Genomic DNA, 13,992 nt, shown 5'->3' with positions numbered 1-13,992 from the left:
CAGTGCTTCTTGAAACCAGTAAACCCAAAACAGGTGTGTGTTTTTTAAGGGCAGGACAGCTGACAGCAACACATCCAATATCATCACACTGATTGGAGTCAAGGTTGGCTCACTCCTGGCTCCAATTAGCTCTGGGAGACGTCATTAAGCTAGGGCCTCACATACTTTTTCCTCCCTGCACTGTGAATGTTTACATGTTATGTGCAATTATACCATGGCAACATCTAATGTTTGTGTAGTATTATGTTCAGCAGACTGTGTTCTTCTATTGTTGTGACTTAGATGACGTTCAGAGCACATTTTATGCCCAATGCATGCAAAACTCCACGTAATCCCAAGGGGTTCACATACTTTTTCTTGCAACTGTATGTATATATATATATATATATATATATATATATTTATTTATTTATTTTTTTTTACATTATTATTATTATATGTTTTACTTTTTATTTTTTTAATTTTTTGTTTCTATTTTTCACTTTTATTTTTATTTTTATAACCTTTTATCGCTCATCACTGGTGGTTGGTGGCCCTATACACCTCCTAAAACAATTCCTCTTAAAACAATTCCACAATCATTGGTGGTTAATGGAATTTTAACCCCCCACCCAATCATTGTTAGCCACTGGCACTTCTGATCCCCCCACCAAAAAAATACATTGAAATTGAACGTCATTGGCACTTTAACTCCCCCCACCCTCACCTAAAATACTTTTTTACTGCAGCTGGATAGTTTAATGAATTAATTGTTTCATTAAATCCCCCTTTCTCCCTTTCCTCTGCTGTGAAAGGAAGAGGACGGCTCACAAACTTAAACAGTATTACACTTTTCACTTTGATCAGTCATCACAAGGATCTCATGGCACAGAACAACTCCAAATGTCTCTCTTCTGTCTAATGCAGTGGGAATATTTGCCTTATGTGTGATCTGGGTGTATGCACATAGATTAAAAAGGATGTGCAGGTGCATCCACCCCTCCTAATAACTGTGCTGTCCAGTTGTTTAGTTTCAATAGACAGACATAAGGTAATGAGAAGACCGGACATAGGGTAAAGAGAAGAGCTAAGTTGATAGGAATGATGCTTGCAAAATGTGGTATTGGGGATCAATATGTTGCTAGTTTTGTACATGCTCATGTACACTAATCTACTGAATTATTATTTAAAATATTTGAATAATATGTATTTATTAAGGTAATCTTACAAGCAATTTTAAATTTTCTGAGGCAAACTACAAGTAATTGTTGCCCATTAAAAAAAAACGCAAGGGTTCTATGAATAGCAGAGGCGCCAAGTAAGTGACCCCCCGCCATTTCCTGTGCAGACAGGAAGCTGCTCACACAGAACTCAGAAGATCATGGCTCTTATAACATGAAGCATTTACTGATGCAGCTCTTACTGTATGTAGCTTAGACTGCTTGTGTGAAGAACAAAGAGTGCAATGCAAGATAATCAATCATTACTCCCCTCATTCAACCACATTACGATAGACAAGGTTGCTAAACTTTTTTCTAAAGCCCATCTACCCACCTTCCCCCTGGACCCTGTTCCCTCTTTAGCTCACATCTTCAAATCTCCCTCTTTTCTGGCATCTTGCTCAACTCCTCAAAACATAAACTACAAGTTTTCTTTGGACCCCACTAATCTTAACAACCTAAGCCCCCATCTCCCCTTTTCCTCCAAACTCCTTGACCGCCTGGTCTACAACCAATTGAGTGACTACCATATCAAGAATAGTTTTCTTGATCTCTTCAGTCTGGATTTCACCCTCAGCACTCCACAGAAACTGCTCTCCTAAAACTCTCAAACGATTTACCAACAGCTAAAACCAATGGACACTATTCTGTACTTCTGCTTCTTGACCTTTTGGCTGCCTTTGATATGGTTGCTCACTCCCTCCTCAAAAAAAAACTTTTATCCTTTGGTCTCCAGGCCTGTTCACTTTGTTGGTTCTCATCCTACCTATCCCACTGCACCTTCAGTGTCACATACAATTCCAGTTTATGTGTATTTGTGAGCTTCCTTTCTCAATCGGGGTCCCCCAAGGTTCTGTTCTTGGACCTCTCCTGTTCTCCATCTACACCTCCTCCTTGGGTCCTACCATGGATTACAATTTCATTTATGTGCTGATAACACCCAAATCTGTCTCTCTACCCCTCAGCCCTCAGCTCACTCCATCCGTTTCCACACATATTACTAATTTACTAAAAGACATACTGTATCAGACTGGATGTCACACCACTTCCTCAAACTCAATCTATCCAAAAACAGAGCTCATAATATTTCCTCCCCATGTGCTCCTTCTTCTGACTTATCTGTCAAGTTCAATGGCACAGCCATCAAACCCCCCCCCCCATGTGAGGGTTCTAGGTGTAATCCTGGACTCTGAACTCTCCTTTCGGCCCTGCACCAAATCACTGCCCAAAGCTTGCCTCCTCAATCTCCGCACCATTTCCAAAATGCGCCCCTTCCTACACAACAAAACTTCTAATTCACTCCCTGGTCATCTCTTGCCTCTACTACTGCAACTTCCTCTTCATTAGATTACAGTTCAGTGTCTGCTGCCCCACTCTGTTTATCCTTTCATTGGCTGCAACTCACCCAACAAATTAAATTCAAAATACTAACAACTTACAAAGCCATCCGCAGCTCACCCCCTGACAGGCTGCCTGTCAGTTAACAATAAGAAAAAGGAAGGCGCCTCTAAGTGTAGCATTAACGATTTATTAGAGAACAATTAGTGAATTGCACTTACAGGATAAAAGTGTTAAAAGGCTCATTGTGTGGTATCTGTGGTTCCTGATGAGACATCCAGCTGTCCAGCAGCAGCACAGTCCATAAGAGTCAGGAAGTCAGAGTAGGGGTATCTCTGTAACCAAAACAAGGCATGGAGAGCAGGAGAAGGGGTGGTAATGCATTTCGGAGCATGCACAATAAGCTCCTTCATCAGACCTAAGCCCCAGTGTGGTGCTGACACTTTTATAGTGTGAAGAGAATAAAAAAAGCAAGTGGATCCTAAATCGTAAGGACCTATTCATTAAACTACATTGTGGGAAGTGTACAGCAATAAATACAATGATCAAAACAGGATGATTGCTATAATACTTATGAATTAAAAATTATATATATGTATTTAAGCTGGAAAACTGTATTATGATAAGGGGTGAAATAAAAATAAGACAGCTGGATGTCTCATCAGGAACCATGGATACCACAAGATGAGCCTTTTTAACACTTTTATCCTATAAGTGCGATTCACTAATTGTTCTCTAATAAATCGTTAATGCTACACTTAGAGGCGCCTTCCTTTTCCTAATGTTTATTGCATTAGAGCCTTGCCTCCACTCTAAGAAGAGCTGCTTCAGTGTTATTTCTTCCATCATCCCTGATATTCATCTGGCATCTCTATCCAATAACCACAGAGGTTGGTCTCCAACAAGAGCGCCCTATGGGACATATACTTTCTGTCAGTTAACAAATCTGTGCAACAGTTTATGTGTATTTGTGACCCCGATGTCAGTAATCCTGTGCAGCCAACTGATACCGTTTTGCATAGACCTCCACCATAATTACCGCTAGAGATAGACAGGTTTCCACTCCAAACATATTTACAATTAAAGAGTGGCCAGGGACAGTTTTTATCGTATTGTAGCGCTGCTTTAGAGCAGTTGAGGAAGAAATGTATGATTCAAGCTGTGTATTTATCATAAATAGGTCTCATAATTTGTCTCATTGCTTCTTTTTAGCATTGCCTTGAGAGAATTGATAAATGCCTCCATTTGTATTGCATGTCAGAAAAGTACTGTATCATAGTAAACCATACATTAATTTCGTAAGAACACTGGCAGTAATTAATAAAACTCCTTTAATCAGTTCCCGCCGAGTCAATAGCAAAATGACAGCTGAGCAGGAATTTTGTTGATTCGGGTGGATGTCATATGATGTCCTCCCAGATCACCACCTCATATGCACTCAAGGGTCCATGCTGCGGCAAGATCTTTCCCCAGCTGTGTCCGTCAGACACAGATGATGACCAATCTGTGTAGCGGCCTGTTGCCGGTATCATGTGACCACTGAGACCAATCACAGCAGGTCACATGACAACTGTAAACAATGGATGGCTTCCTTTCATGCCATCCATTGTATACAATTGTGTTCCTAGCTGTGATTGGTCATAGTAATCACACGGTACAGATTGGGCCAATCACAGCCCATCTCTGTCATGTGAGTAGCTGTAGCCAATTACAGCTAATCACAACAAAAAACACAGAATTAATTGATTTAATTAAGTTAAATGCTTCCCTATAGCAGTGAAATTCACAGCTTTATGCAATCATAATGTGTAAAAAAGTACTGATCACTTCTCCAGAGTAGTACAATGTTACCATGGTAACATTATATTACTCTGGTCACAGTGTTTTATAAAAAGTGTTTTTATAAAAAAAAATTGTAAAAAAATTAGAAAAAATGTAGTAACATTTTTAAAAAAATTGAATAAAAAAGTGTTTTTTTTTCAACACGGTCACCAGTCAGTGTCCATGATCACTGTCACACCAGTTATATGATGATTCTCCACTGCACTTTTTTTAATTTCTTAATTTTCCAAAAAATTACAACGTCATAAAATTCACCATGCCTCTTACTAATTACCATAGACTGTCACTTTCCAGAACGGGGTCATTTTGGGATTATCTGTACTGTCCTGACATTTTTGGGCCTCAAGAAATGTTGTAGGCCATCAGTAAATCGGGATTGATTTTAATATATACAGTGGGGATCAAAAGTTTGGGCACCCCAGCTAAAAAGTTGTATTAATGTGCATAAAGAAGCCAAGGAAAGATGGAAAAATCTCCAAAAGGCATCAAATTACAGATTAGACATTTGTATAATATGTCAACAAAAATTAGATTTTTTTTCCATCATTTACACTTTCAAAATAACAGAAAACAAAAAAATGGCGTCTGCAAAAGTTTGGGCACCCTGCAGAGTTAATATCTTGTACTGCCCCCTTTGGCAAGTATTACAGCTTGTAAACGCTTTTTGTAGCCAGCCAAGAGTCTTTCAATTCTTGTTTGAGGTATCTTTGCCCATTCTTCCTTACAAAAGTCTTCCAGTTCTTTGAGATTTCTGGGCTGTCTGTCACGCACTGCTCTTTTAAGGTCTATCCATAGATTTTCAATTATGTTGAGGTCAGGAGATTGTGAAGGCCATGGCAAAACCTTCAGTTTACGCCTCTTGATGTAATCCCCTGTGGATTTCAAGGTGTGTTTAGGATCATTATCCATTTGTAGAAGCCATCTTCTCTTTAACTTCAACTTTTTCACAGATGGCATCAAGTTACCATCCAAAATTTGCTGAAATTTTATTGAATCCATTTTTCCTTCTACTCGTGAGATGTTCCCTGTGCCACTGGCTGCAACACAACCCCAAAGCATGATTGATCCAACCCCATGCTTAACAGTTGGACAGAGGTTCTTTTCATTAAATTATGTGCCCCTTCTTCTCCAAAAGTACCTTTGCTCATTCCAGCCAAAAAGTTCAATTTTAACCTCATCGGTCCACAGAATTTGTTTCCAAAATGCATCAGGCTTGTCTATATGTTCATTTGCAAAGTTCAAACGATGATTTTTGTGGTGAGGACGTAGAAGAGTTTTCTTCTGATGACTCTTCCATGAAGACCATATTTGTACAAGTATCTCTTTATAGTGGAATAGTGTACCACAACTCCAGTGTCTGCCAGATCTTTCTGGAGGGATCGTGCAGTCAAACGTGGGTTTTGAATTGTTTTTCTCACAATCCTGCGAGCTGTTCTGTCTGATATTTTTCTTGGTCTTCCAGATCTTGCTTTAACTTCCACTGTTCCTGATGACTGCCATTTCTTAATTACATTCCAAACAGATGATATTGACATCTGAAAACGCTTTGCTATCTTCTTATAGCCTTCTCCAGCTTTGTGAGCGTCAACTATTTTCAGTTTCAGTTTTCTAGACAACTGCTTAGAAGAACCCATGGTGCTGATTGTTGGAGCAAGGTCAGATGAGTATGGACATTTAAAACCTTTGAGATTGACATCACTTGGTCTTCCCAGATGATGATTGAGAACAATCCATGACACTGGCAGGTCTCAGCTTTGCAAAGGGGGCAGGGCATGCTATACATTCTGCAGGGTGCCCAAACTTTTGCAGACGCCATTTTTTTGTTTTCTGTTATTTTGAAAGTGTAAATGATGGAAATAAAACCTAACTTTTGTTGACATATTATAAGAATGTCTAATCTGTAATTTGATGCCTTTTGGAGATTTTTCCATCTTTCCTTGGCTTCTTTATGCACATTAATACAAATTTTTAGCTGGGGTGCCCAAACTTTCGATCCCCACTGTATATGCCATAGTTTGTGGACTCTATAACTATCCTACAGACTAAATAATATACAGTAATTTGAGTTATTTTCACCAAACAAAATGTAACAGTATACATTTTGGCCTAAAATTATGAAGAATAATTATTTATTTGCAAACTTTTCTAACAAAGAAAAACATGTTTTTTTCAAAATTTGTGTTTTTTTTTTTAACAAAAACTTAAAAACCCAGTAGTGATGTAATACCACCAAAAGATAGCTCTAGGTATGTGAACAAAATGATAAAAATTTAGTTTGGGCACAGTGTTGCACGACCACAAAATTGTCATTCAAACTGTGAGAGTGCTGAAAGCTGAAAACTGACCTGGGCAGGAAGAAGGTAAATGTGTCTGGTATCGAACAGGTTAAATTGGTTGAATTGCATATTCTATGCTTAAGTCAATGGAAAATATACCTTGAAAACAATTGACTAGCTCAATAATGATCCCATACATTTAGGTGAAAGTAACTACTATGTTTTTAAGCCTTCTTAAAAACAATTTGAAGAATTGTTTACGTGTGTTTATTTTTAACTGTTCTTCATATTTTCACAAAAACATTTTGCAAACAATTTGCAAAGTTTCATGATGGATTAGTACGGACAGTTTCTAAATTGATTAACATTATTACAAATATACCTTCTAGAATGTATTTTAATTTTATTCTTTAGAATAAAGCTATGGTCTAAAGAAAAACAACACTTTATATATTTCATTCAAGTCTCTCAGCTACCAAAATGAAGATAATGGATATTTATTGCAAGATATTGCAGCGAAATACCGATTTTGCCCTTTCTGTGAACTGATAAACTTCTGCACTCCTAACAAAAATAGAATAAAGGAGAACAGAAATCACATAAGGCATTTATTTTGCAGGTATTGTTTTAGAGAATTGATACTGTAGAACCCTAAAATCTATTAAAAACTATTTGACTCGAAATAAAAATGTAATTTAGTTAACTTATTAACACATAGCCCAAATAACATATTTGGAAGCCTGCTAGAATTATCACATTACGGTATTGCAAATCAACACTTTCAGTAAAAATAGAAGAGGATAATTTAGAATTGCAGTTGGGATGAATTAGTTCCTTTTTGTAAACAATTTGAACTGAACTTAATATTACTTTTAAAAGATGGCTTTCTATGACATTTTCCCAAAATATTTTTATTACATTCATTACTCTGGTAATTTGCCCCTTTAGCATAATAAAACAGTTTGATGGGAGCTCTTGCAAGATTTACATAAAATATTAAATATTTTAAAGGTCATAACAAAGAAAAATACTCATGCCTTTGCATAATCACAAAATATTTACAAGCAGAAAAAAATAAATCAGCTGACCACAACATTCAATGCTAAATATAACAATATACTTTTAAAGTCTGAAGGGGCTCAGTATACTGTATGTTTAAGGTAAAATGTCTATACTGCATTTTCTTCCTGCAAAACAAATGGATTTCTAATTAATATTGCTTGTGAAAAAAAAACTGAAACTTTGGGTGACTTACTAAATGAATAGAAAATGTGAACTGTAAGATGTATGCACACTTCATGCTCACATAGCTTAGTGAATGAGATGAATCTATGCTCACTTGAAGTATTCTATTATGTGCAAGCAAAAAGTCAGACTTAAAAAAAAAATTTCTTTGCGTATGATTAGATATTATCTACATCTCAGCTATTTAACCAGTTAACATCCCCCTTAAGGCAGTTTTACTGCTACAGGGTAGACTCCCTGCGCAAAATCACAGATATATATGTAATTTGTGCTCCCACCGTGTTCACAGGCAGGGGGTGCACACACGTGTGCCCACCGGCCCAGCAGTACTGTGATTTGGTACAGCACTGATCACTCAGAAGATACAGTCCAATGATGTTTGGCCTGGATCTGCTGATTAGCTGTACTGAATCAGATCTCAGCCCATGCCTGTTTTTACATTACACAGTCACAGGAAATGATGCAATCTTCTCCCCCTGGAGCACATTCCATTTCAGAGAGAGAAGAATGCAGATCCACATAAGTCCAAACAGCACACTTTTACAGTAAATGCACTGCTAGGTCACATTTAACCCCCTGAGCACCCCACAGTTAACCCCTTCACTGCTCTGTCACCAGTGTTATTAGTACAGTGCACAGATTTTTTTACTGATCACTATATTATTGTCACAAGCAACTTCAGATAGCATTAGCATCAGTTAGTCAGTTGGCGTCACTCCCAGATAGCATCAGATTGCCCGCCACTACATCAGTAATCACATTTAACCCTTTAATTGCCAGGAATATGCTCACATACACAATTAACCTCCATTGCTAGTATAGTGTATGAACAGATCAATATCTTTGATCGGATCAGAACAATATTAGCATTCATAATAGTATAGTGTCCCGAAAAATGCAGCATTAGCAGGATCATCCCCGGCACATGCCAGCCCCTGCATTTAGCCCCTATGCTTAACCCCCCACCCCCGTCTTCCCTAGCAAGTGCAGTGTCAGTAGATTACTGTCACTTGCACACAAAAGTGCAGGGTTAGCAAGATCAGGCAGCACTAGCGGGTAATTTTTTTTGTAGCAGTTCAAGCATTCCCTGACAGCCAGGTGCTCTTTTTTCCATGAGTCGCACTAGGTACCTATAAATTAAAAAAAAATCAATAATACAAAAATTCAGAGGGGAGCTCAAAGGCATCTATATCCCAAATGGCAACATGATGCAAGAGAAGGGAGGAGGGATACAAAGAAAGATAAAGAAGAGGGGAATGAACTCCTCACTGAAAAAAGATGATGATCGGGACTTTAAAGGTAACGATAATAATGAGAGAAATTTTATAACATTACAACATTTATTTCAATCGTTTAAAATAGACAAGTATAACATCTACATTTGAGTGTTCAAAATTGATAATAGTACTAGTTACAATAATCTATATCCGGTGCATTACGTCTCAACATGTTTTGCCTATTTTAAGGCTTCTTCAGGAGATTTGAATATAGCACCTACAACAATAAATCATGAAAATTACAAAATATAACAATAAACATCTTAACAAATCAAATAAGCAAAAACATACAAAAAATATATATCATGAACATAAATAAAAAACTGATGAAGGGCAACTTACCAGCAGATGCATAACTGGCTCAATTATATACAATGTCTGTAAGACCGTTATTGAATATTTTAAAGGAACAAAAAGTTCATTCAATCAACCTAGATGTAGAGACAGCTCAAATGCTTGGTGAGGGAACCTAAAGGCTAACTGCAAAGATAAGTAAGGAAAGAAATCAACTACCAATATTATAGATTTACAGCTTAAAACAGAACAAACCTTAGTTTAGTACCTATTAAAATGAAGGTATCACAAAGAATGCTGCTCGATGAACAGTATTAGAACACTGAAACAAAACTGATAATGAAACAAAAAGATAATGAATCTCTGCTTCTAATTCATTATCATTTTTGTTTCAGTGTCCTAATTGGACTGGCATTTCTGGCCCCGTATCTGATGTACTGCCACTGTTACAGTGGTGATAAATAGTGTTCATTGAGCAGTATTCTTTGTGATACCTCCATTTTAATAGGTACTAAACTGTCATTGTCCCCCAACGGCTTGTAAATACCTGTCTTAGAAAAGGGGAGAAAGCTTGCTTGAAAAATGATGAATTGCTTACAAGGAAGTGGAAGGACAAAAAGGATGTTTTCCATTCACACAGACAGCTCCTCTGTGTCCACAACTATGACCTTAACATGGGAGGGGTGGACATCAACGACCAGATGATGAAGCTGTACTTAGCTTCCTGTAAAACCAGACACTGGTACAAAAAAGTGTCTGTATATTTATAACAATTGGCTCTGTACAACACTTTTGTGCTTTAGAAAGCAACTGAAAGAAATGGATCCTTCCTAAAATTCCAGGAAGAGATTATCACGGCACTTTTGTATCCAGAAGGTGCTGTGTCCCAAACCCCCAACCCATGCAGTGAGCCGGCTGCATGAAAGGAATTTTCCTGGTATCCCAACTTAAAAGTCATCTCAAAAAAGATCTCTCCTGTCCTGGCCAACCTTGTCTCTACCTCAAGGACTGCTTCCATCGCTACCATACACTATTGGAGTATTAGTAAAGGCTACAGCAGGCATAGTGTATGGAACATATATACACAGGGTCTCAAAGGATGTTAGGTAGTCAGGAAACTGGCTATCTCATTTTGAGAGACCCTAACATCTGGAGGTTACAGTTTTAAAAAAGTTAAAAAAAGTAAAAAAATATATAAAAAAGTAAAAAATAAATAAATAAAACTAAAATAGTTCTCATTTTATTGAGTTACTGTTTTATTGAGTTACTGTCTTTTTGTTACTGTTTTATTGTTAGCCATTGCTGTTTTCAGGAATGCCATTCAGTTGCAGTTCTGACGTGTTCATTCTGCAACAGGGTCTTGCTCTCTGAATATACATAAGTAAGTGTGTTCAGCGCTGTTGGATGAGATTTTTCATCCGCAGTTGAAAAAAAGAACATATATGCCCAAGCATGGGGTCCTGGGGTGGCCAGTGGGTGGATCACTCCTATGCATCCGTATATATATTTTACAATATTTTTTGGCAGAGATTTCTTCATCCACATTGATTGATGTGAATAGAGGACTCTGTTAGGTTCATTTTTTTTTGTTCAGCTCACAGGCTGAACAAAAAAAAAGAACATTTCATTTATGTCCACCATTAGAAGTGGGTGGATGCAGGGCAGTATATTCAAATGGTGGACATACCACACTTTTTCTGGCAGAGATTTCTTCTTTTTTTTTTCATTCAGCCCACAGACTGCATTAAAAAAAAGAACATAACATACAGTTGCAAGAAAAAGTATGTGAACCCCTTGGGATTACGTGGAGTTTTGCATGAATTGGGCATAAAATGTGCTCTGAACGTCATCTAAGTCACAACAATAGAAGAACACAGTCTGCTGAACATAATACTACACAAACATTAGATGTTGCCATGGTTTAATTGCACATAACATGTAAACATTCACAGTGCAGGGAGGAAAAAGTATGTGAACCTTTGGACTTAATAACTGGTTGACCCTTCTTTGGCAGCAATAACCTCAACCAAACGTTTCCTGTAGTTGCAGATCAGACCTGCACAACGATCTGGAGTAATTTTGGACCACTCCTCTTCACAAAACTGTTTCAGTGTAGCAATATTCTTGGGGTGTCTGGTGTGAATCGCTCTCTTAAGGTCATGCCACAGCATTTCAATCGGGTTGAGGTCAGGACTCTGACTGGGCCACTCCAGAAGGCGTATTCTGTGCTGTTGCAGCCATTGTTTTGTTGAATTACTTGTATGCTGTGGGTCATTGTCCTGTTGCATCACCCATCCTCTGCGGAGCTTCAGTTGGCGGACAGATGGTCGTACGTTTTTCCTGCAAAATGTCTTGATAAACTCTGGAATTCATTTTCCCATCAATGACAACAATCCGTCCAGGCCCTGTGGCAGCAAAGCAGCCCCAAACCATGATGCTCCCTCCACCATGTTTTACAGTGGGGATGAGGTTTTGATGTTGGTGTGCTGTGCCTTTTTTTCTCCACACATAGTGTTGTGTGTTCTTCCCAAACAACTCAATCTTGGTTTCATCTGTCCACAGTATATTTTGCCAGTAGTGCTGTGGAACATCCAGGTGCTCTTTTGCAAACTTCAAACGTGCTGTAATATTCTTTTTGGACAGCAATGGCTTCCTCCGTGGTGTCCTCCCATGTACTCCATTCTTGTTTAATGTTTTCCTTATTGTAGATGTGTCAACAAAAATGTTAGGATGTGCCAGAGATTTCTGTAGGTCTTTAGCTGACACTCTGGGATTATTCTTTACCTCATGCAGCATTCTGTGCTGTGCTCTTGCAGTCATTTTTACAGGACGACCACGCCTAGGGAGAGTAGCAACAGTGCTAAACTTTCTCCATTTGTAGACAGTCTGTCTTACCGTGGACACATGAACATCAAGGCTTTTAAAGATACTTTTGTAACCCTTTCCAGCTTCATGCAAGTCAACAATTCTTGATCGTAGGTCTTCTGAGAGCTCTTTTCTGCGAGGCATGGTTCACATCAGACAGTGCGTCATGAAACCAGTAAACCCAAAACAGGTGTGTGTTTTTTAAGGGCAGGACAGCTGTCAGCAACACATCCAATATCATTACACTGATTGGAGTCAAGGTTGGCTCACTCTTGGCTCTAAATAGCTCTAGGAGAAGTCATTAAGCTAGGGCCTCACATACTTTTTCCTCACTGCACTGTGAATGTTTACATGTTATTTGCAATTAAACCATGGCAACATCTAATGTTTGTGTAGTATTATGTTCAGCAGACTGTGTTCTTCTGTTGTTGTGACTTAGATGACGTTCAGAGCACATTTTATGCCCAATTCATGCAAAACTCCCTGTAATCCCAAGGGGTTCACATACTTTTTCTTGCAACTGTATATACCCAACAAGGACCAGTGACGTACTGGATCATCATATGACTTTGATACCAGGATGATGCTTGCAGCTGCCAGCTATCGGATTTCATGTAAAAGCAATCCTAGTGGCTAGTGAGGTACCATAGAGCTGATTGGAGACCAGAATGGGGCCAATTATCTCTATAATCTAAGAAACCGGAAGCTAGGAGTATTTCATCACTTCTGTGCCAAAACAGCTCCATTTTTAAATTGGTAAAGCATCGGATCACACCAATCTTGGTGAGATCAGATGATTAAAGGGCAGAGGAGATATCTAGAGTCTAAGGGAAAAAAAACACCCTCATGTCCCCCGTGTGTGTGCCACAGCATACGCAAGCATCAGGACCTATGTCGGTATGTAAACAGCGTAACACCATGCATGTGAGGTATCATCGTGAACATCAGATTGAGGGCAGTAATTCTAGTACTAGACCTCCTGTGTAAATCTAAAATGGTAACCTGTTAAAATTATCAAATTTAAAATGTATGTAGTTTGTGGCCTTTGCAAGGGGCATGCGCAGTTTTAAACCATGTCATGTTTGGTATCTATTAACTCGACATCAGTAGTGAGGAGATTCCTGTGTCCCTAAAGGGGACATCTATGCTCCTAGGACTAATCTGTGTTCAATCTCTCAGGTGGGGTAGGAGTATTGAGCTGAGCTCCAGTGGGGAGTAAGCACCATTGCTTGAGCAATTGAAAACCATTTTCCACACTGTATATTGGAATTTTCTTACCATTCCATGTGACAATATGTTTTGTGGGGAATCCCGATCTATAGGGAACATTATAGTTCTGTAAAGCTTTGGTTAGTGGTGCAAGTTTTTTTCGATTGGTTGCAGTTTGTTGCGATATGTCTGTGTATAGAGAGATCCCATCAAACTTGTCTGAGGTTACTGGGTTTTGTTTGGTGGCCACCATGACTATATCTTTGACAAGGAAATAATGGATCCTCGCCAAGATATCGCTAGGTGCTGTATCCAGAAGGAATTTAGGCTTAGTGATATGATACGCTCTGTCAATACATAGATCAATGTCGCTCAGAGTAGGGATTAAAGCTTTCATAAGGCGCTGGATATATGTGGTTAATTCAAGCGGTGCGACTGATTCTGGAA

The sequence above is a fragment of the Staurois parvus genome, unplaced genomic scaffold (genome assembly GCF_062004578.1).
Source record: "Staurois parvus isolate SC_StPar_1 unplaced genomic scaffold, SC_StPar_1.0 ptg000153l, whole genome shotgun sequence".
NCBI lineage: Eukaryota > Metazoa > Chordata > Amphibia > Anura > Ranidae > Staurois > Staurois parvus.
The sequence above is the reverse complement of the archived record's forward strand: the minus strand, read 5'-3'. Positions refer to the sequence as shown.